This window comes from Cygnus atratus, chromosome 8 (genome assembly GCF_013377495.2).
Source record: "Cygnus atratus isolate AKBS03 ecotype Queensland, Australia chromosome 8, CAtr_DNAZoo_HiC_assembly, whole genome shotgun sequence".
In the NCBI taxonomy this organism is placed as follows: Eukaryota; Metazoa; Chordata; class Aves; order Anseriformes; family Anatidae; genus Cygnus; species Cygnus atratus.
Genome location: NC_066369.1, coordinates 15118293 through 15142487, shown reverse-complemented (window position 1 = coordinate 15142487; position 24195 = coordinate 15118293). Strand labels below are relative to the sequence as shown.

At 42.9% G+C, this 24195-nt stretch overlaps 1 protein-coding gene across 6 annotated transcripts in view; it reads left to right on the top strand.

The window, feature by feature from the left end:
* PLA2G4A (phospholipase A2 group IVA) overlaps nt 1-24195 on the top strand; it is a 116772-nt gene that overhangs the window by 15652 nt on the left and 76925 nt on the right. The window contains exons 1-2 of one of the 6 annotated variants that reach the window (XM_035537139.2): nt 18619-18758; nt 23585-23726. The exons of 1 other annotated variant lie outside the window; for it this stretch is intronic. The gene's annotated coding sequence lies outside the window, so the exon portion shown is untranslated. Of the gene's footprint in view, nt 1-2340; nt 2466-15322; nt 15583-18494; nt 18759-23584; nt 23727-24195 lie in introns of those variants that run through there. 4 more of the 6 variants (XM_035537143.2, XM_035537140.2, XM_035537145.2 and 1 more) reach the window with 4 other exon arrangements.

Sequence of the window (24195 nt, the reverse complement as noted above, 5' to 3'; positions counted from 1 at the left end):
GCAAGGCACTGGGTTATCGTGTTAAACTTTATCAAAGATATCCTTGAAGAAATGTAACAACTTGGTTAAATGAACTAGTTCTTACAGGGCTGGAAGAAGATGAGTGACTTTGAAATTGAAATTAGGTCTTTGCCATAAGCTGCATGTGTAACCTGGGGAGAATTGTTCAGACTTCTGTGCCAAATTCCTGAGTGGAACAGTAGAAGAACAGGACTTGTCACCTTTGTCCTGTCTGCTGGGCAGGGGCACCCATCTCACTTCCTACAACAGGTAACACATCTGCACTGCAGTGCCAGAGGGAGTCTCTGGTGGCATAAATTGCAAATCTCTGTAACAAGAAGGACTGAATGTTTAGGATTGCAAAGGCTGAACATCAACATGATTTATGCTCTTTATACATTTTCAATTAAGATACATTTTCAAATCCTTCTCATGCGTACCGAGAAGGGATCTGCAAACATAGTCTGTTTGGACAAAAATATTTGGGAAGTACTCAGGTAGCTTAAACTAAAATGTAGATGAATACTATGCCTGATATACAGCTTTATACACACATACCTACCTTTGACAGGTATGGGGGTGATTTCATGACTCAGCCTGCTGCCCAATATGGGGTATTTGTTTTCTAACAGCAGCACTAGGTGGCACACAAGGTCAGGGCAGAGCACCTCATGTCAGGAGTAGGTGCTGAGCTGCTCCCTTGGGTCAACAATGGGGATAGCTGCCCTGAGCCTGTAGCTCACACCCAATGCCTCTTGCCATCTATTTCTGCACGCTTGAAATCCAAGAGGAGGCTGAAGCTCTTCATAATGACAGCTGAGCTTAGGAGCAACAGACATTTGCCACACTTGGATGTGTTAGGCCTGCAAGCACAGTTAACCTTGCTCCAGCTTTGAGAGGGAAAATCACCTGAGAGTAAAGTGCAAACAACCAACAAGGACAACCTCACTGTGAGTTAATCCAGTCTTATCTCTCACAGCTTAGAAGGACGATGGAGGTTTGTTGGTCTATGAGGTTGTTTGGATACTAGATGGCTCTTGCTAAGAAGAAGAGAGCTCTTCACAAAGTCTGGGTGGTGAATCCCTGCTCTGCACTACCTAGGTGAGATCCTGATGGGGAAGAGCATCAGCAAGGGACCGTAGCTTACCACCACCACTATAATGGGAGGTGTTTTCCAGTTCTCTTTATGGGCTGTTTAAGTTTAGTAGTACCAATTTTGTAGTGTACTTGAAAGGAAGCAGACTTCAACATTCCTCTCAAGTACCAAGCTTAACTATAGAGACTTTTTTGACCTTGTTAGCTTTGAGCAAATGTATATATTTTTGTCATACACTGGTTGATACTGAGGAACTCACAAACAAACTCCCTAAAAATGTCAGTGTGAAAGGGCAGTGGGCATGCACGCAACAACTATCAGTTGAATTTACCGAGACCTCCATGCTTAAGTACTCATGAACAACAGAATGGACCTAAAACGGTGAAGAGCCAAAGGCTGCAGGTATCTCGAATACTCTGGATTGAAAGCTGAATGTAAAGTTGCAAAAGGATTTCGCATTATTTGGTAAAACCTGGTGTATGAAATTGAAAGTAATTCATCTAAGGAGAAACATTCTGTACATAATTGAGGGTGGATACTAAAGCAGGTCCCCCATGCAAGACACTGCGGAGCTCCCACATTCTGTTTGAATATTTGAAGCCGTAGGAAGAATTTGAAAATGTTTTCCAGAATAAAGTGAGTTCTCAACATATGAATGTATGCTAGTGTTCATTTAGGTGTATCTGTGCTTAGCCCAGCTCGATGGTTTTCCAGACACCAATGCGCATGACCTCCCTTCTTCCAGGATGACTCTGTTTGCTTGCCTGTGTGCTCCCCACTGCCTGACATGTTGCTGACTGAATATGATCTCGGTTTTTCCAGTTCTGGCTCATAGCCAGCATATTTCCTTCCAGGCTCCTGACAATGGTATCTATCCATCTGTCCTTGGATCTGTCTCACTTCCAGCAGGTGTTTTAGCAGTACCTTTTGTCCCTTGTATAATTGCAGCGCAGTGACATTCATGTCTCATGTACATGCCTGTCACTGTCTGAAAGATTGGATTTCAGCAATCCTTCAGGCAAACCCAGAGGAGTGGCTGACCAGCTCCATGGCTAGGAAGCTATGAGATGCCAAGTCATATGCCAGCAAATAGATCATCTGGGGGAAGAGCGAATGAATAAACCCAGTTTTGCACCAGATTTGCAGTATTTGGTGAACATTAGCAAGGTGAAAATTAAATCCAGAATCAACAAAGACTCACAGAATGATGAATCAGCTGAACATAGGGACCTCTTATTACACAGCGAGCGTCTGGTTGCCAGAGAGTGATGAACGTCTGATGGAGAGTGGTGATCTGAATCCTCCAGCTTCATTAGCAGCAGTCTGCTAAATCTGAGTGGATGCAGTTGTATGGAGAAAACCTCAGCTGGTAAGGATTTCTCTTTTGGTTTCTTTTTATCTTTCTTGGTGTTGATATTACATGCAATGATGGAGATTGTTTGCATTGGTTTTTGTGGGTGTTATTGGATTCTACCATACTGGGCAGATGTACTTACATCAATACAGAGTATCTGTGTGCACATGTATGTGGCACGGCCAGCCACATCAACACGTCCTCAGATGATTTTCTGAGAGCCCAGTGTGAAACACAACTTGGTGTGTTTGAAACTCTAGACCTTTCAATCTGGGTCAGGAATCTAGAGTATGTGATTTATGAAAGGTCTGGCTGTGGATAAAATGTCTTTAAATTAATGATTTTTGGAACTTGGAGCCATCTCAGTGTCGATGTAAATTACTTCAAGCTAATACAAGTGATTCACATGGATGAAGAGGCTTTGTGTGGTGCTGGTAGTTTCAGAGTGTCACCATGGATGCCTGCTGCAGTCTCTTTTGTACCAGAGGCTTGTTGCACTCAAAAAAGGTAAAATTAACGATGGCAGATTGGTTCTCTGGCCTTACTTCACATCCTTTCCTCCTGCATTTCTATCCAATTATTTGAATCTACGTCTGAGAAAACGGCACAGATATTTCTTTATTTTGGGAAGGAAGTTCAATACTATATGCATGTGCACTGGGTAGCATAATCAAAGGCATTGCATAACTCCAGTAAAAAACATACAGAGCTGTTCTGGCATCAAAGGTTGGCATCGAAGAGAAGCAGTGTGCTTGGCTGGAACAAACAGTTCCGTATTTAGACACATTGCAAACGCAGAGGTGTCCTCCTTGAGATTCCTCTAATTCTGTAGCCCTTTTACCACTGTGCTAAATTTAAACTGGAAATGTCATTTCCATGTAATAATTAGCAAAGGAACACTTTGTTTTTTCTACCTAATCTTTCCTTGCTAATGACCCCCCATGTCTGCTGGGCAACTAAGCACTTTGACTCACTATACCCATCTAGCAGATGATTAAAGGTTGATTAAGATGATTACTTTGTATATGTAAATCTTATAAATCTACTGATAACAGTTATTCCCAGTGGGAAATAAGAATGCTGTGTGGAGAGTAGGAGTTGGTTATTTCTACTCAAGATTTTCCTAAATTTCAGTAAGCATGTCAGCAAGAATTGGTTCACTTTGGCAACTGGTGTTTTCAGAGAAGAAAAGCAAGGACTGTTAGTTAACCTGGATTTATAAACTGTGCTGTTTTACCTGTAACAACCTGGAGCTTCAGAGATCTTTGAGTTATTACTCAGTTCTTAGAAGAGGTTAAACATCTGGATGTTGAATGCTGAAGGATAAAAATTGAAGAAAAAAAAGTTTAGGGCAAAAGTATCTGGATCCAAGATGTGCATAAAACTTTAAAAACTTCAGATGTTGTGGTTCAAGCTCCAGTTGAAAAATGCCACTTTAGACCCAGGAAGAGTAATCTGCATGTTATTGCAGAGCACCCCCTTCCCTCTCTGCCCCTCCAAAATTCTAACATTCCTTCTTAAGGGAGCTTTGTAAAGCTATTGGGTGAAGAGATGGTGGCACATCATAAAACAAAGCTTAAGTAAAACATTGTCAAGAAGAATACAAATGAAATCCTGCAATTTCAAGTACAAAAGTACTTGAAATTTCCCGTGGACTGATAAAGGGCTGATGTACAGTAAATCCAAGATAAGAAATGATAATGATTTACTTACAAAAGTAAGTATCCAGTTAGTTATTAATGAGTAAGTTGATTATCGGAAGTGAATGCTAACCAAATTTCAGATATTTGCAAAAAAAAATTGTAATGTTTTGATGAAGATTTTGATTATTTTTAAACTAAGAAACTAATTACTAGTGGTCACATCAACAAGGTGATACTGTACTCTCTTAAATTTGTGGCAATACAAAAGATATCATAAACTTAAAAGATACAGTAATAACTTCATTATGTGTTACTTCTACTGCTGGTTTTAAGCTTGCAATGGATGAAGTGTTACAAACATGTCTGTGTATGGAGAAACCTGAAATGACACTAAATGGCAGGGAGTTGTGAGGACAGGAAGGCACAGAAGTAAACATAGGGTAACCAGTAGCATAAGAAATTGGGACAAAAATACAGGAACTGCAAAAATGTGCAGCCAAAAGGAAATTGTCTGAAAAAGATAGAAAGTGAAAGATAGAAATAGTGAAAGAATTATACCATTCTGGTATAACGATTCACAACACGTTAGTCTCAAATGCCCAGATCAACCCCAGTATGTTTTTGAGATTGATCCCATCACATACCAGAGTGGGACACAGTTATTGCAATCGCACCCAGATCGTGGCATTCCCTTCTGAGCAGAAGGCAGCTGGAAGAAGTTCAGAGGGGACCAAGAAATAAAAAAAGATAAGTGGCTGGAATGTTTGGGTTATGAGAGGATATTAAAATAGGTAAATACACCGCATAACTTGGCTAAGTGACAACTCTCTGCACAGCTAACTATCTACAGACATTGGAAGGGTATATACAGGAGGATGAGAGAAGAGTTTCAGGTGTCTTTAAAAATAGCAGGCAAAGTAATGGAGGAAACATCTCATCTGGATAAAGGAAGGGGATCCTTTGACAATGACATCTTGCAGGCCATCACGTTCTCTCAGGGAGGTGGTGGAAACAATCATGAGAGTGCTGAATGAAGTACGAGGAATGGGGAGGAGGTGGCCTAGTAGCAAGAAGCAAAGCAGGCACAAACAAGAGTCAGGAGAGGGAGAAGAAGAGAAATGTCTTGTTCTCTCCTCTTCCTAACCATGCTTGGCCAATCTTCCTGTTTCTGCGCTGGAACTAAATTCTGGGGACAACCTCCAGCAGCGGTGGCTTGATCCATGAGAGCCTTTCCAGATCCAGTGTATCTGAATGTTTGATCTCAGAGACTGAGTATTCATTCAGTCCAGCTTAGAACATACATTCCATAGGAATGACAGTGTTTTTTTAGTTAGCAGCACACACGTTAATTGACTTTTTTTCAAGTGATTGGTAGCAAGGAGCCAGTGGGGAGCTCTGGTGTTGAGAGACCAGAGGGGGATGCATACCGGTCCAAAGTAGTCAGAGCAAGAAATGGTTGTTGTCTGCAGTGACAACAACTAACCAGGTAGTCAGTTCCAAAGTGATAATCTTCTGGGTATGTTCTTTAGCAATGTGTTATATTCCTAATGGGCCAACAGAAAAGAAATCAAAAGTTTGAGAACAAAACTGGAAAGATGAAGAATTAGAGGAAAAGCTTACGGCAGACAGATTTGTTTGGTGACCTTTACCTGTTGGTACTATTAAAATAAATTCTAAGGAAATATACCTAGGAAATAGGTTATTTGAAACAATTAATGGCCTGAAAGAGCAGTTTGCAGCCTTAGGCAAAGCTTAACACCAAAGACATAACAAATTAATAATTAACCATAGTGATGTTTATTATAAGAAAAGTAGTATTTTAATGTCATGTCTGAGAATTATTATTCAAGCTTTAGAAATTTCTCCTGGTTAGGCTCAGGATGGTTTACACATACAGAGTGATAAAAGTTTTTTCTTGAAAAAGCTAATGTGTGAACACAAAAATTAATTCCCCTGAGGGAAATGCAAGACCCCATAGGATTTTTAATGAATGTAGTGGCCGTCTATGACCCGTTTCAGACCAGCCTTTAAGTGTGCAATTAAAGTAAAGCATATGCTTAGATTTCTTTGACGTCAATGGGACTTCAACAGGGCTTAAGTGATGTCCTGATTAGAGAAGCTTCCATCACCTCATACTTCCGCTTGTTTAAAACTGGACCCAAACAGAAGTCCTTAAAGCCCATGTGCCCTTTCATGTGGTATTAAAGTTCCACTCTTCCAAATACGTGCACAATGGAATAAAAATGCATCAACGAGTCATAGTCAGAACCAGAGCTAGCTGGAGTATTTATTGCACGTTTTTATGTAGCTTTTGCACAATTTTATATGCAGGAAGCTTGGTTGGGACACACAGAAAGATATTTCTGTACGGGTAATGGCAGCAGGAAAGATTTTTCCATTCATTGAATTAGATGTAGTCCTGCCTCATGAGAAGGGAGAGAAGAGATAGCCGGCCAGGAAACAGAGTTTTATTCTGATAAGGATAATGCTGGAACAAGCTCTTTGTTCTTGGCATCAAATTAGAGGGAATACTGATGTAAACTGTGCTGAAGTTGCTGTTGAGTGCAGTCTGCTGTTTAGCAAAAAGAGTTCTGCTTGGTAAGATTTGTGTATTGACTGCTTGCTGAAGGCTGGTAATGAATTATGTTACTTATGTAGTTAAAAAAAAAAAAAAAGAAAAAAAAAGAGCAGAACAAAAGAAGAAAGGTCAGGGTCTGTAAGCACCACAGTGAAGAGCACAGCCATAGCTGAGGTACCCGGTTTCTATACAGTGTTTTCCCTTGTGCTATCCTCAAAAGTGCTGCTGTGCAGTGCTACACCAAATGAAAAGTAGAACAATAAAAAGACAAATTCTGCAAACATCTCATGCAAAAGTACTGGTTTGGTCTATTTTAGTTTATGCTTCTATTTCTAATAACTTGCATGCTTGATTTCCATGTTGCCCAAATCATTCTTCAATGAATCTTCATGACAGTAGAAATTGTCTGTCTACTGTTCATCTCATGTGTCTCACTCAGTTGACTCCCCCTCCAAGTACCCTGACACAAGACTGTGTCCTCCTGTCAGTAACGGGCTGGCTTGTCTCGAAGAAACACCTCAGTGTCCCATATCAACAAAAACATTTTTTATACATCAACCTGTAATTATTTGTTCTTTAGCTGCTTTACTTGGCAGCTTTTCAGGAGTAAGCCCTGTTGTGCTGATGGTAAGTATAGGGCTATCTCCCTTAAGATAACTTAATTTGGGAATATCCAGGACTGTAAAGAAGCACATTCACTGAGGACTAAGCTGTTTCACCCGCTTAGACATTAATGAAAGGGGATATTTATCTCTGTAAAGTAATATTAACATCCTTTACTAATTCCAGTATAAAGTTTGTTTTATTTGGCAGATTAGTGTCAATTATTTCCCAATAGATAGCAAGACTATAAGGGGCAAGTAGATGAAACATGAAGCTAAGGGGTGTTTCAAATATTGCAACACTATTCTCCACTGCATCACTGCATTGTGGCTGTATTTACTGAAATGGGAGGGGGGTGGGGTGGGGGGTAGGCTGCAGCCTGTTCTTTTCCAGGCAAGAAAGCTGTGTTTCTGGTCTTCTGGAGTCTTGATTTTTGGTTCTCTGCTGTGGCGATGAGGGAGTCTGATTTCCAGTGTAACAGAAGGGAAATAGCAAGTGAGGAGCCTGGTCTGATGAAGGGCAGACAGTCACTGTATGTGATGAGATGGTCACACCTGCGTTTTCTGCTGCCTCTCTGGTGCACGCCTCAGGAAAGAATATAAGGAGAGTCAAATACTTGTTCCAGCATTCACGAAGCAATGTCTGAGAACATGCTGAGGCCACAGAGATGGTGGCTGTGGCACTGCATATAATGGCCGCATGTGCACGTATCCTTCATGCATTGCTCTAACTTCTGATTTCACTCGGTATTCGGACCTCTACAGCATCTTCTGGTGGAGACGTCCACAATTTCCTTATGTGACAAAAACTACCTGGTTCTTGGAGGGTACAGTTCAATACACTGAGAGATCAGAATACAAAGCATAGGGCACAAGCCATGTTTATTTACGAATCACCCAGCGCCGAGACATTAATCCTTCATTAATTTTGGCTGCGCCGGATGCCCCTGGGCCAAGTGCAGCTCTTTCCAGCTGCAGGACAGGGTGTGGAGGGCAGAAGGGCTCGCTGCACCTCATGCGGCCTGCAGCCCGTGCCGGGGGAGCCGGAGCAGGGCGCATGGAGGAGAGGCGAGCGTCTCCATGCCCATACTGATGGCTATGGGTGGTCGGCCAGGCACTGGCACCCCTCGGCGCTCCCCCGTGCCTCCTCGGTCCCAGCTCTGCCATCTGGGGCCTATGGCTGGCTGCGCTTTCTGAGGTCAGTCACACCAGGCCGTAGGCTTGGCGGAAGGCTAACAGTTCAAGTAGCGAGAAGATAGGCAATAATTAAAAGAACAGAAATGACAGCACTTGGATGAACCAAGCACAAATCTGATCCCAGGCAACTTCAATCTGTGTAGGGCTGAACCGGTGGCACAAAGCACATTGTGGGGCAGACTGCCCGCAGGCTGACATAGCCTCTACCATCAAAGGTTCTGGCTTTTGAGAGTCTCTCTACGATGAAAGGTAACTGACAGTGTAAGAGAATGAGGGCAGGTGCAGGAAAATTACCTGGAGTGTTTGTAACTCAAAGTTGTGCAAGGAAAGCAAACGAAGAGGTATTTCTAAGCCCCAGGTTCTGAGACATGAAATGCATTTTTTTCTTGCTGTATTGTGTTGCCCAGGTTTGTCTGCAGAAAAGTAAAAAAATATTTCTGATTGTGTCATGTGTTTGTCAGCATTTCCATGTCGATCTCTGTGTTGGTCACGTCAGTTGTTTCTGGGTTTTATTTTAATTTCTTGGCTTCTACTTGCAAAGCTGACTGTCAGTTTGTTATTTGGAGGAAAGTTACAGATTGCTGCTGTGTGGGGCGGTGGTGGTAAAGTTTGTTTGGTCTTAAAGCTTTCCAGCTATTTCTGGGAGCAGATGTCTTTCATCATTAGAATACTTTACTTTAGAAATAAATAACGGAAGTATTTGTAACAATAGAGATACTCAAACTCATGGAGCAATTTCATAAGTAGCAATCCACTAAGGATCATTTTAATAAGTAACAGCAACTCAAGAACTCAGCTTTCAGATAGTAGGAAGTCTTCAGGTTTACTGTTATTCTTGAATGCCTGTATCCATTTGTAACATAAACGATTTCATGGTTTATCTGTGAGAGATGTGTACATCTATAATCTCTGAGGAACAGCTGACTCTTAATTTTTTTTTTAAATATTATTTTTATATTACAGAAAACATTTGAGACCACAGGGTGATAACTTTAACTTCTAGATGATCTATTCCTTATGCTGCAAAACAAAAAAGCAGGAACAAAAATGTAGTTTTCTCATTCCACAGATGTAGAAATTGTTCATTGTTAAGTGTGGGAAATTTGATCTTAATTCTTTCCAAACTTTCAAAATTGCTGGTTGAGAGACTATTCAATAGGCGACTGATATTTGATTATTAGATACTTGGCACCTGTTATTTGTACATTGAAGTTCAGCTATTGTAGAAATATTTTGCAAATTCAAGTTCAGCCTCAGTACACTAAACTGTCTTTGTTTCCTCATAATGGCTAAAGGACAATGAGTCCATAACTTTTGCTGGTACAACAAATTCCTAGTTGAGTTTAACTTGTTTTACAAAGTGTTTCTTGTGGTTAGAGAGTATTTCGTGTGTGTTGCTTTTGTCATAATAATATAGTAGATTTAGGACATTGTGGAATAATGTTTCCTGATAGCCTCAAAGACTCTGTAAAGATATCCAGGAACTTTACTGAATCTGAGAACATATATAAATGAAGCTGTTTCTCTGCCTAGTGTAGTTTCTTATATGGTCTTTGATGCAGGTTTAGGTCTAACTGTGTTTATGGACATGAGAACAAAGAAGCAATATTCAGGAGAAGGAAGCCAAAATAACCCAAAGAGATTAAAACAGAATTTATTGTCAGAATAACCTTCAATAACCTGCAAAGAAAAGTCTCAAAGGGTTCTTCACATTGGTCTGTCACACCTAAATTCCCGGTTGGTGAGCATTCCCTGGAAAACTCTCTGCTCTCTAGAAGCAGAAGAGTAATGGACATTGTGAAAAACAAAACAAAATATTCTTCAGGCATACAAGACAAACTGGAAATCCGGTTTTCAAATTTTTTGGATTTTTTTTTCTCAATTTTTTTGAAATTTCCAAAGTCTCATTTAAGTAACAGATGCAGCAGAGAAAGCTGAAGGTCAAATGTTCATTAAAGGGATGCAGCTGAAAAAATGTTTACCCTTCTTATCGCCATGCATTGTCATTTGCTTAACTGCCTGAGCAGTTATTTTAGAGCAACAGCACTACAGACAGAATTGTGTTAATCTGAATGAGAAAGACATTTCTGGTGTGTTTTAAATGTTTAATTGAAACAGACATTTTAACCACAAGAGGACAGACTTAAAAAACAACAAACAAACTTCAAAAGGAAAATTTATGCAAAATTGAAATGTTGGAGATTTGCTTACAGTGCTGTTTTACAGTAGTGGATATTTTGTTGTAAACAATACAATGAAAATCTTTGCGATCACAAAAACAATCAAAAAAATCCCCAAAACATTATAACAGAAAGGCACTCATTTAGAAGAGGAAATGTTCAGGTTACCCTTTAACTGGAGTGTTACTTTTGAAGAAACTGAATGAAGTGTGCAGAAAACCAGTGACCCATGATGTAAATAAGAGTGTGTTAAAAGAATGGTTGTTATGCAGTACTTTCCAAAAGGGCAAACAAGGTTGTCCAAACAGTACAATGAGCTTTTTAACAGAAATATTTTATCTCCTGAAAAGCGTCTCTCAAACACAGACTATGTTATGGGTACCTTTCAATTTTCCGGTGATACTCGTGTGAGTTTTTTGCTGAAACTTTGTTTGCTTGACTGAAGCCCTAGCCCTCTCCAGGACTACACAATCCAGAACAGAGTTTGAGCTTCTCCATAATGTCAATGTCAAAAACTTATTTCTAAAAAATCTGTTTGTTTTTTTTTTTGATGTTGTGCAAGGGTTTTCCATAGGTCCCTATGCATGTAAAACATTTGCAAAAACAGAATAAGCAGTGAGTCCTTCAAATACCTATTCCTGTGAATAGCACCATTTACTTTATTTGGACAACTTCCATGAAGAAAGGTTTGCTGGAGAGAACATGCCTGTAAAGGGCAGACACGATGAAGTCCCTGAATGCACTATATTCACGTTCTTGTTAGTGCTGTGATGATCAGAGTACAGCCCCAGTGTGTGTTCCTGTACTTTTCACTGATGTTGCCTTCCAAGTTCCTGGGTATTCTGCTTTGAATATTTTGAACCACTCTAATGTTTAGTAGTGGCGTTAACTTAAGTTCTTGTGATTTCTGTTTTAATACAGTTTTTTTTTCAGATCAAAGTCTTCCTTAGTTACTTATATTTTAGTTTAAATTTCAAACAGAAAGGTATTTTATGTAGTTCTCTGCTTACACTTTCTTTTTCTATTCCTTTAAATGAGTGTAAAGTGTGATAGGAGCACTCAAGGATAACAGCAAATTGTAGGAAACCTAAATAAATTCAATGCATCTGTCCTTCATACAGTAGAAGTCAATGAGATTCCTACAGTGGAGCTATTCTTCAAGGGATGGGGTTAGAGGGAAGGTCTTAGCAAAAGAATTTGGGGACAGGCTGCTAACACAAATTTAGGAGTAGCTCAAGTAGAAAAATTTTGTTGTGTGCAGCCTATCATTTGATTCAATGTCACTGTGAGGCTAGTAGCTGGTATACTACTGATTTTTTTTCAAAGATGGTTGTAGCGCAGAGCTAAGACTTCCAGATCAGTGTGTTCTTACTCCTTACCAGGCAATATTAAATTATGGCTATAAAATGCAGTAACAACATTTTTCTTCCGGAGTAAGTCACGCCTCAGAAATCTGTTTTGAAGATGTCAACCATTCATTAGATGAAGGTGATCCAATCTAGTAAACTAGGATTTTTGAAAATGAAGTTAAAATATCCAGAGCCCTCTCAAGAATTAATAAAAGGTTAAAACGGTTAAAAGGCGGGGGGGGGGGAAGGTAGGAATAAGTGTTCAGTTTTCATAACTGAGAGCAATAATAAGTTCAGTTTTTATAACAGAGCAATAACCTGTGGAATCTCTCACTGGAAGCTGTGCTATTTGATATATTCATAAATGAACAGGAAAATAAAAGGTTGAATAATGGAAGAGCCAGCTTTGCAGCTAGCAGAATTATTCCACGTAGTTGCAACTACAGTGCATACACACAGCCATAGATCCAAAGCTGGCATTCTTGTTTAGGAAGGAGAGCTGGTCATTCCTGTGGCTAGCTCAGCAGTAAGCAAAAGGAATGTAAGAAGTTAAAAATAGTTAGGAAAGAATTAGAAAACAAGCAAAACCATTGTTACTGTACGAACTCAGCGCTAGCCCATGTTTTGGATGACACATATCATGCTAGACACCCATCTTACGAAGAATATACAAGACAGAAAACGTAAATGAAAGGGCGGTGAATTGCATGCCCCTCCCCCCAGGGACTCTCCAGCCTGGAAAAGAGTTGAGTGACAGAAGTCTGTAAGTGATCAGCGATTTGGAAAAGGTCCACAGGAAATTACTCGCTATTACTTGCAACACGAAATGTCATCTGCATCCAGTAAAATGACCAACCTGTAGACAAACAAAAGGAAGTAAATTTTTGTTGACTAAAATTGTGGAACTTCTAGCCACAGGGAGGTACAGAAATTGTGGGTATTCCTTCAATAAGATACAGCAGAGATGACAAAACTTACGTCCAAAGACAGCTAGTTAAAAATCGTGGTCCTGGTGCTACCCCCGGGGGAGGAAGTCCCCAGTCTGTGTGTTTTTGCCAGAGAGAGGAGCACATTGTGGCCTTTCTATTCCTCCCTATTCTCTTTGGGCATCTACTGGTGGTCACGGATAGAGACAAGATGCAGACAGGCAGGAAGGTGTGGAATTATGGTCAGAACAGCAGTTCTTCAGAATAATGAACTCTGTACCACTCAGATGTCAAATGTTGACCAAATGATTTTTTTTTTGCCTACTGCTTTTTATTTATTTGTTTGTTTGTTTATTTTTTTTTAGTGACTGATTTTTGTTCATATTGAGGCAGCTTTGCTGACTTCTGTAATATAAATAGTACTCCAGGGTATACTTTAATTCCGTATTCGGTTCTGTATTCATCTCTTTTAAAAGTGAATGCTCTTATGTGGCCCTATTATAAATAAGACCAGCCTTAGTGTATAATTATTCTTTGTTGGGAAGTCACGCGATTTTTCTGTCAAGCATGTGGCAAAGAAGCTGTTAATACCATATAGGAGTTCTAAATACTGTAAAACTTCCTTGAAATGCTGACTGCTGTGACATTACTTAAATTGATGTAGTTGTTCACAAAGTGGCTGTCGGGGGTGCTCAGCCAGCCCTTCAGTTTGTACTAATTTGGGGGAAATCCAAGTGATTTGTGCCGTTGTGACAGACCTGGGTGCTTGCCAGCTCAGGACTGCACGTGAAGTAGTTGTGCGTGCCGGGAGGGGATCGAGAAGATGGAGGCAGCTCCTGCCCAGTGGTGGTGCAGGGCAGGAGGACCTGAGATGATGGGTATGAGTTGAAGCAGGAGAGTCATAGGATCATTTAGGTTGGACAAGACCTCTAAGATCATCAAGTCCAACTGTTAACCTAGCAAGAGGTACACAGAGGTATGGAGTGGATTTACAGAGGAACATTTCCCCCATGAGGACAGTCTGGCAGCAGCACAGCTTGCCCAGAGAGCTTGTGCTGTCTCCATCCTTGGAGGTTTTCAAGTCCTGACTGGCCCAAGCCCTGGGAAACCTGGCCTGCAGCCAGAGCTACCCTGGGTTTGAGCAGGAGGCTGGACCAGAAACCTCCTGAGATCCCTGTCCAGCCTGAGTTACCCTATGATCCTATCATTTTATGAGGTCAGACGTTACAGATATAATAGCAGACAATTATGGAGACTAACTTCTTCCTTAATATGAAGGTTTCACACAACATGCTGCACTTCAGGCTCTCAGAAGATATTTCAGGATCACAGCATTGTGTCTCAGGCCTGCTGTTATTTTAGCTCTTCATGTTTGTTTCCATAACTGCCATGGGTGACTTGGCCACAACCCGAGACAACCACCATGTAGGTGGGAGGAAGGACAGAAAGAAGGGGTCTGCCAAAGAACTGGACACCTGAGCAGAATTCACTGTGAGTGCAATTTTTCCTCATTCACAGTGGAAAGTCCTCCAGAGCAATTAGTTATTTTTTAATTGATGGGGGGAAGCGGTTGTGTGCGGATGTGAGTGAGTGAGTGCAGAAAGAAATGCGCGTAGAAGAAATTTCAGTTTTCCCCTGTGCTGATGAGTCTGATAAATTGCCTCAGAGGAGCAAACTGGAAAATCGGAGTGCGTTTATTCTGCCAAATATCAATGATAAGAGGCACTTGGATGGCTGCTGATAGCTGAGAGTCCAGCATTAGCCAGGGACCCACTTCAGATTATGCAGCTGATAAGCACATGGTTATTTTTCACTAGAGGCCATCTTAAAAGCAAAAGCTACTTTTTTTTTTTTTTCCTATGGTGTTATATACAATGGATGAAATTATTTTTACCACAGAAAGAGAGATACTTTATCTTGGCAAGAGCAAATGTCTCAGGTTATGCTCTTCATGGAGGCCTCAGGGAGGTGGAACAGGAGGTGATCCTCTGTTGAATAACTGGAGTTTGTGAACCTTATCAGAGTGATTTTTTTATTTTTTTCCCCAATGCACTGTGAGCTGTTTGTGACTAAAAGAAAATTCTGTGTTTGTGTTAAGCATCTGACAAAATATCCCTTTTTGTTTCCTTCGTTGATTGTTTGTCCTGATATGTCCAGTCTTGCTCTCAGTGGTTTTGCCTAAAGTTTTGTCTGAGCCTTGACGCTTGAGAGCAGCACACTAAAATGGCCTCTGTAATTTGTCATAGCTTCCCTTACAAGTCTGCTTCAGAAAAGCCCTTTGTCTGCTTCGTACTTCACAATGCCATTTTCCACAGCCTCTAATTGCCTCACCGCAGCTCATGGCTTGTTTCCACTGCGGACCATGCCAAGGACTGATCTGCCACCGTCGCGGAAAGGAGCTAAGGGGGTGGCTCTCGGTCTGAGGGCTTTGGCCGAAACACCTCCTGCCCGAGACAGGAACGCGGTGACATCCTCACCCTGCGGGGTATCGTGGAACCAACGGCAGCACAGGTAGTTGTTAGTGGGTTGATGGTCTGAAATGAAACATAATCAAAAAGCCTTTCACATAAAAGAGAGTGGAAGGAGGTTTCCTAACTCAGGTCATTCAGACATTGGTTGACGAGGCACCCACCAACAGATTACATGGACACAGTGGGGTGAGTAATTGGCTGCAATGTGGGGGGTAGAGCAAGGGATCGGGGAAGGCATCTGTTCAGTTGGTTTGGTCACAGGAAAAAAAAATCACGAAATCCTACCCGTAATTTTCTTGAAGAAATAGGATGAAGACCAAAAATAACTTTCATAATATCATAAGAAATAACAGGAACGTCATAATGTAAATGAAAGCTTTTCATTTTTTCTGTGTGCGTCAAAAAGAGCAAAGATGAATTTTTTCTCCCCTCATTAGTCAGCTCCTTATCAAGAATCTGCGTTGCTTTTGTGGGCAGTGAAAAATCAGTTTTGCTACTCAGAACTAAAGCAGGGATTTTTGATGGAAATACTGCAGTTCCCCTATTTGTTGTTTTTGTGTGCATGTGTGTGTGTGTGTTTGCATTTGATATGTGTAGAAAACAAAAGGAAAAAAAAAAAAAGGAAGGAATATATCCAGAGACATACCCCGGCAGTAGTGTTTTACATAAATTTAAAATGCCAGGAAGGAGAGTTGGAGATTGAGTCTGTTTGCAGACAACTCTTCCTTGGCACAGCTCAGGGACGGGTAATCAAGCCTGCGAGCAACATGTGGCTTCACTGCAGTTTGTGTGTGAGCGGAGCAGGACACGTATCTGGGGTGATGGGTGCTTATGGTCACCTCTGAGACATGCACACCTTCTGGAAACCCTGCATTTCTGTTGCTCTGCAGTGTGTGGTACGTGTCTTCAGCAATTCAGAATCAGAAAATTTGGGCATTTAGATAACAGGAAAGCTGCTCATACCCTCAGCCTTGCCAACCAGGCAAAGGGAAGAAAGTAAATGCCTTGCTAAGAGGAATCACATGCACGCTGTCCTAATTTCCACACATGTTAAGACCGTTACTGAGCCCTACTGACACATTTTGAAGTGTCCTTTCATACCAAAGGATGAGTTGACAGTGATCTTCAGAGGGTAGTTGACGTGGAAGTCAAAAGGACTCGAATAATGACACCATAGTGGTTTTGCTGCCTTTTTCTTGCTAGCGTTCCCTCAAATAGGCACGATGAGGAAATGGGTGAAGAGGCTGTCCACATCAAATAAGTGCTTTCTGAGCTGGCAGCCCTAGGTTTGCTTTCTAAACATAAACTTACCCTTCTTTGTGGCAGCACTTACAGGACAGCACTTTCCTACCATAATGCCTTTTTTCCTTACAAGGTGAGACAGAAAACAAGGTTAAAAGGAATGGCCAGAGTTGCTCAGCTCTTGCAGTGCATCATAGCAGGAGACCAGTAAGATTATGGAGAAAATGAGGTTTCTGGCTTGCGTTGCTTTGTACCAAGGAGTGGCTCGCTTTCCTCTAATTGTGGCTACCAACTTACTACACATTTAGGAGCCTTGTTAACAGAATGTGAATGTGAATATTTACCTCTCACTTGTGGGAGCCTACCCTTTGGTTTTCTGTGCTTTGAATAATCTAAGGCATTTTTCTTCGTTGCCTTTTTTTTTTATGGCCATGTGAGTGACCAAGTGGCTATTTAGTTAAGTATGTGCAAAGCCCCAGCAAATTCCAGTAAATTCCATCATAAAGCTTAAAACTGGAAAGAGCTTGACATCAACATCAAAGAAAAATTCAAACTTGTTTTTTGGTGCCTATAGAAGGACTAGCTTATTTGACATCTGTTATGTTGAGAGAGCTTGTTAAGGGAGAGCAGCAGCTGAGGCTGATGTCTGTCAGGTTTTCCCATTGACTCACTATGGAATCCACATCCCAAGCGGGATTATTATTATTTTTTTGATGGCAATAATGCAGCAAATAATATAACACTTCAGTTTATAAATATACCCTAGTATGCTTCAAAATACATCAATTTAAAAACCTTTAAAGAAAAACAGAACAAATGTGGAAGGGAAATTTAAAGTCATCTTCACAAAAGTGATAGAATTAATAAAAACAAGTGTGTTGCCATTAAAAGTAACCAAAACCAGCCATTTGCTTCCCTGAATCTCCTACTTCCTGCTTGCCCTTCCTCCAGAAAAGACCATTGTGCATACCCAAAATGTACAAATTTTAACTTCATGTGCACCAGATGAGGAGCCAGTGATGTAGTGTGAATAAGGCACGATGGGGGTGTGTTTCAGACTAAAAATTTTAATAATGCTGAAGCGTGCGGAGGAGCAGTAGTCTGATGATGAGAGACAGCAATAGGAATGACTTCCGTGTGTGTGTGAGCTCAGATGCTTTGTCTTCGTAAGCTTTAGACTGGTAAAGCAGTAACTTGAAACTCCAACTCTCCACTCCAGAGACTTCCTTCTCTCAGAGCTGGAGGATTTCGGTGAGGGCCAAGACACAGAGACCTTGCAGACAGACAGCAAGCCCAGGTGCATGGCCACACAGGTTTGACAGGCAGGGGGGCCTGGTGGTGCAGCCATAAGCATGTGTCCCTGACTGCTACTGCAGGCTGGTAGCACAGAGCTTTGGGATCCTAGCTGCCTGTTCCCCGCACTACCCAGCTCAGTATCTGCACTGAAAATGTGGGCATGCTCCCGTTCTGGCAGCCTCCCACTGTGATGTCTTTTAATCTGATTCGGCCAGATGGAAAGGAGAGGAAGCATAGCTTGGCCGCTGGTTGATCTGAGAGATTGTGGTGGACGTCGTGTGGAACGAAGAGCGGCCATGTGGTTACCTGTGGGTCCGAGCGGCCCCTGGGCGTCCCACTGCGCTGGGCACCACGACCAGGGATGTGAGGGGAGCACAGTGCCCGCGTGTGCCACCATGAGCACCCACACGCCGCGAGTTTCCATTTAGCCGCTGTTAGTAACAGAAATCTATTTTGCTTTTAAATTTGCTTTTATTTATGGACGTTGTCACCGTCGCTGCCCTCTCCCCACGGCCTCAGCCCGGCGCCCCCTCACGGCTGCCCGCGGCCCCGCCCGGCCGCGCTCCCCTCCGGGCAGCCTCCCCGCTGCCTCCCCGCCCGCCTTTCCAGCGGTCGCAGCGGGACGGCGGGGCCAAAAGGGCGCCTTTTCCCCCCAAAACTACCGCGGCCGGCGCCGGACGCCTCCTTTTGGAGGCGGCGGTCAGCTGACGGCTGGCGCCTCCCCCGCCGCCCGGCTGAAAAGTGCCGCATGCCCGCCGCGGGCAACCGGGCCGGGCCGAGCCGAGCCGAGCCGGGCAGCCGAGACTGCGGGACCGCGCGCAGCTGTAAGCCCCCGGCCGACCGCCGCGGGGCCGGGCCGGGCGGGGGGTGCGCGGCGGCAGCGCGGGGCCGCGGGCGGCCGGGGGGTGCTGAGGGGAGCGGCCGCAGGCGGTGATCGGGGACGAAGGGGCGGCCCCGGCGGGCAGCGCTCGCAGGGCGGCCCGCGCGGGGGGAGCGGGGCCGGGCGGGAGGGGAGGGGGATGGCGTGAGGCGGGGATGGCGTTAGGTGCCGGCAGCGTGAGGTGCTGGCCGGCGCCGGGCGCGGCAGGGGCTCGGGCTGGGGCTCGGACAGGAGCAGGGGCTCGGGCGGAGGTGGGGCGCGGGCACCCACTTCGGCAAAGATCGCGGCGAACGCCCTGGCTTGTGCCAGTGCATGAAGCAATCCGTTTTGAAACGTATAGGGAAGTAAAACAATATGTCTGTTAGGGAGAAATGTCACAAAATGTCTGCGACAGCAGCTCTGGTTTTGTGTCAGGTACAGGACGAAGCGCACCGAGGCGTCCTGCTGGCGGCTCGGTGCGCGCACCGGGGGGCCGCCGTCGCCGCTTTGACGGGACCACGCTGTGCCCGTCGGGGCCAGGCTCTCGTGCCCGGGGCGGTGCTTGCAGGACTGGGCCTCCTGCGCCTCGGTGCGACCCGGTTCTTGCTGGGCGGGTTGGTCGCAGGGTCGTGCGGGTTGGTCGCAGGGTCAGCTCCGCTCTGGTTGCGGAGCGTCACTCAGCCTAAGGCCTTCGGAGAGAAAACGTGAACCTGAAACTGGTATGCTTGCTTTTTCCTCCTGTTAAGGGGGCAGTTTTGAATGTACGATGGGAAGTGCTCGTAGGCTGCTGTTGTCTTCCAAAATCTACTTCTTGTCCCTTTACGACCACCTTTGGGCATTCTCTTGCCCTCCTATAGCAGGGATATGTAACAAAAGAGACATCAAAATACTTGGGCCACATAATTTAATCTCCTATTGCACGGCTAGTTAATCTGCACTGGAAAAATACCATTTTTGGCTCTTGGCAGCGGGTGCTATTCATGGTCTACTTTTTGTTTAAGTAGACAAAAAGGAAAAATTTCCAATCCCGTTGCTTCACTAAGGTCATGTACTTAATTTCACCTTGACATGAATTAATTTTATTTAGCAGAGTTACCATAAGGTGTCCCTCTTGTATTTGCATGATATTTTGAGTAGACTTTGCCCACTGGCCTAAAATAGCCAACGTAGGAAGTGCTGCAACCAATCTGTTTGGGCTTCAGTGTACTTCAGTTTATAACACTTAGTGATCGAGGGGAAAAACGATGTCTATGGAGCGAGCCCTGACCATTGCCTTCAGAGATATCCCTGACGAGCTGCCGAGCGCACTTCGCAGGCCTTCCACGTGAGCTCCGCTTGCTTCCTTGACGCATCTTCCTGACAGTACCCGGGGCTGGATATAGTGTGGCACAGCACTGGCTCTCCAGGGACACGTCACTTCAGGAGTAGTTGGAAGTGGCTCTGTTTGAAGACACTTGAATGGTATGCAGGTGTGTGGCAACCTGAGTGACTCTGTGCAGATTGGACATGGACAGCCATGGCAGTAGAGCTGGAGCTGTTATGGATGTTTAGGATCTATGGGTTAACTGAATGAAGCCCATTGACTGGCTTGGGCTGGAAGACATGAGGAAAGACTTGTGTAGCAGCCAGAGAAGGAGGTATCTCCCGCTTGTATCTAGAAGTTCAAGCAGATGAAAGCTGACTACAAAATATGAGAAAATACTTAGTTTCCGTCTTAGGCAGTAAGGAGCTGGAATCCATTTCCAGAGCAGGTGTCGTGCCACCATGTCTCTGGCCATGCCGTAGTGTGCACTGCTGATGCTTTCCAGTGCAGCGGGTTGGAGACATCTCAGAGCATGGCGCAGCTGAGGGTTAGTGCACGGAGTTGAGAGATGGGAGATCATGCTCAGATGTATTCCTTCCCTGATACAAAGCACCGATATGGATCAAAATCTTTGTATCCTTCAGGACAGTATCCAAACTTAAGGAGTGACCTTGAGGGAGAAAAACCTAATATTTGATTAAGTGTTTACTTCACATTAATGGGAAAGCCCACATTTTAGTGGTTATGCCAAACACAGATGTCAAAAATATCTCTAGCATATAGTCCAGAGATGGTTTAAAGAACACAGTCAAGCATTTTCCTACAGTTCTGGTTCAGCTGGTGTTTAAGCTCCCAGTTAAAGCCCGGGGGACCAGTCATGAGACACATATTTAAAGTGAGTTTACAGACTGGCCAGTTGTTATTTCATTCTCCTCTTTCTGACTGGGAACTTGTTGTAATCTTTGGAAGGGTTTCTTTTTGATTTCCTGGGCAGTGGCAGCAGAATGGGCTATCATCGTGCTGAGAGGTGATGAACTCTGCCTCATGTGTGTTTCCCATTCCTCAATGATATAACTATGTCTTTCTCACTAGTCTGAAAAACAAATTCCAGAACCTGGCTTAGTAATGGAAATTATCTCATCGTGCCCTAGGTTATAATAATGTGATGTAGTAAGAGAACGCTTTCAAAAGAACTCTTCTTATTTTTTTTTCCTTAAAACTGGTATTCAGACTTTCCTGAGGGCTTTCGTTTGCTGTTTTACCTCAGAGAAATGATATGAATTTCCTGACTGTACCGATTTCCAGTAGCCTGTGTGTCAACGTCTGGAGCAGCATTACTCAGCCCATGGTGCAGGGACAGGAGGTGGTCCTGAGGACATGAGACAGTGGTCCATGAAGCAGGAGCAAACAAAGCACCAAGAAGCAATAAACCGTTTTTTTTTTCTTTCCTGTAAACAAATTGTGGGGAAAGTAAAAGTAATTAATGACCATTTAAACTTGATCCTAATTTTTATGAGTGGAAAGATGAAGACATCTGTTAGCTAAGTGGGGTGAATGCTGCCTCTGGTCTCTCTCTGAGCACAGTAGTCTCCTGTGCAGACTGCGCAGCTCGCGCACAAGCACTTGTCTTTTAGCTTGAGGAACAAGCTCTTTTCGAGTGAGCGGTGGCATTGGCAGTGGTGCATGCTGGGGCTGAGGAAAAGTAATGCAGCGCTTCTTTCTCTCTTCTGAGAACAAAACTAGTTTGGCAGACATTTGTAGGCTTAACTACTAAATTAAACGTTGCTCATCGTTAATTTTCACCACTTTAGAATTTTGAGAGCACATTTTCCAAAATATGTGGTAGTCTGTTTGCAAACAAGAATCCTTGTCTCGCCACTGCCCCAGCTTCCACCCCTAAATAAACAGATTTGTGAAGGAGAAGCATAACTCACATATACACAAGTTTGGAGCTACACATGATTTGACTCTGTCATATTAGTGTTTTTTTGTGGTTATCTGATAATAAAGCCATCTAATTTAATCTTATTTGATATTTATCTTGCTTTCCTTAAATGATCTCAGCAAAAAACAGTGAAACTTGTATTTCTTTTCCTATTAGTAATATCTAACAGTGCTTAGTCTTAGCTGAGATCTGTAGAAGTACGCACCCATTGCAGAAAAAACAAAACCACTATCCTCGTATATAAAACTCTGTAGTCATTGTAAATTATATGCATGCACACAGGCGCAGATTATGAGAAGATCTGCATGAACGTGCACTTATTGCAGTAAGTAACAGTGACAACCTCCAGAAGGTTGCATTTCAGAAGCCATGGGTGATGAACAAGGCTGATAAGCGGGATGGTGGGTGAGGTGGAGATGGAGGCGAGGAACGGTGAATGCATTTGTAGGGGCTGTCCCGTCCTGTACGGTTTGCCGCATTGGCCAAACTGCTGAAGAGAAAGATCTGGCTTTGGGAAAGCCTCGTCAGTTGGTGTGTGTTTGGTGGGAGTGTGTTTCTTCTTTTTTTACCTGTGACCATGTCTGTCTCCAGGATATAGAATGTAAACGGTGATTAATTACTAGAACTGTATTTCTAATGCATTTAGCTTACTGCTCTGTCGGTTGGACAGTAAAAATAAATGCCTCCAGGTAGAATATTTGTTTTGGCCTGTTCCAAAACCCATTAACGTCAGTGGGAAGGGAAAGCAAATAACACTCACGGGCAAATGTTGTACCAGACACAGAGACACTCTCGCTGCGGCCCAAGCCATTGCTTTGCATGCGCTGTCAGAGACTGCTGTTGTATTCAGCATGCAAAAGTTTATCTGTATGCAAAATCAGCAGCTGCCACATCACATTGCAGTCCTGTTAGAAAAAAACACACAGTACATAAAATAGTTGTGGGGAGAAGGTGACTGCGTAGACCCTTGGAACTAATTAGAAATTTCCTGGATGTTACTCCTGGGTGCCATCTCTTAAAAATAGTCTGTAACAGAATTGTAAAAGAAAATGGCTTTTGAGGCACTTCTGCTCTTCAGTTTCATAAATAGGGATGCCTGCGTAAACGAACATCTGGAATAACGATGCAATCTGGACCTAGACAATTTCAATAAAGTATGAAGCAAGTTATTCTTATGTTGCTGTTTTCTTTGGATCATTTTTCCCTCCTAATCCAGAGAGAATTGATGAGTTTCTAACCATTAGACTAAGCACAGCACCCCTTTATCTTCTGATAAAGGCATGAATCTGCTGAGGTTTCGCAAGCAGAGTGTTTCCATCATCTTGTTATGTGAAGGAAATGCATTTCTTCTCATAAGCAAACACCTGCAATGATCAGTGAAGGACAGTGCTAGTGGAAGGACTTGTAGACAAATGGGAGCAGTAGCTGGTACAGCATTTAAGGGGAAGATTAAAGGAAGCAAATCCTCACTTTACTTCCCGGTTATTTTTATGGGTTTGTGCCAGTTCAGAGATAATACTTGCAGACGTGTTTTTTTTACCAGGCGGTGTGAGGTTCCTGTACGAAGCTGGCTGTGCCAGAAGCACTGAAAAGCAGTTCTCTTCTAACTGCAAACATCTCCTTACACCTTGCATTTCTCTGGCATTTTCCACTTTGAAAAGTGCGTGCTCACACAGACCTGCCTGGTAAGTGACTGATTACATTTGACTATGACATACTTCCAAGAATTATTTTGGCTTTTCTACTTGAATTCCTTTTTTGTCCAAGGATCCCAAACTTACGAACTTAGTGAGCTCTTCAACTCTTGTGTGGGCTAGTAAATACAGGTTTAATTTTGATAAGGCTATTTTTGATATAGGAAAAATAAAATGGCTTCATAATGATCATTAAGTCAAATCTGAATAAGAATTATATATTAAAAAAAAAAAAACAAAACAAAAAAACACGAAAGCCACAACTCAGTTTTACCTTCTTAGATATTCCTCTCTCACAAATCTGCAGTGCTGTGGAAAAAAAATTCCCATTGTAACTATGGTGAATTTTACTAGGTGGTGTCTCAAAATGTGGTGTTTTTTTTTAATTTGTTTTTGTTCCTTTCTGCTTATCTTCTGTGTGTTCCTGAGATTGTCTTGTAATTTAGGAACTGAAATAGTA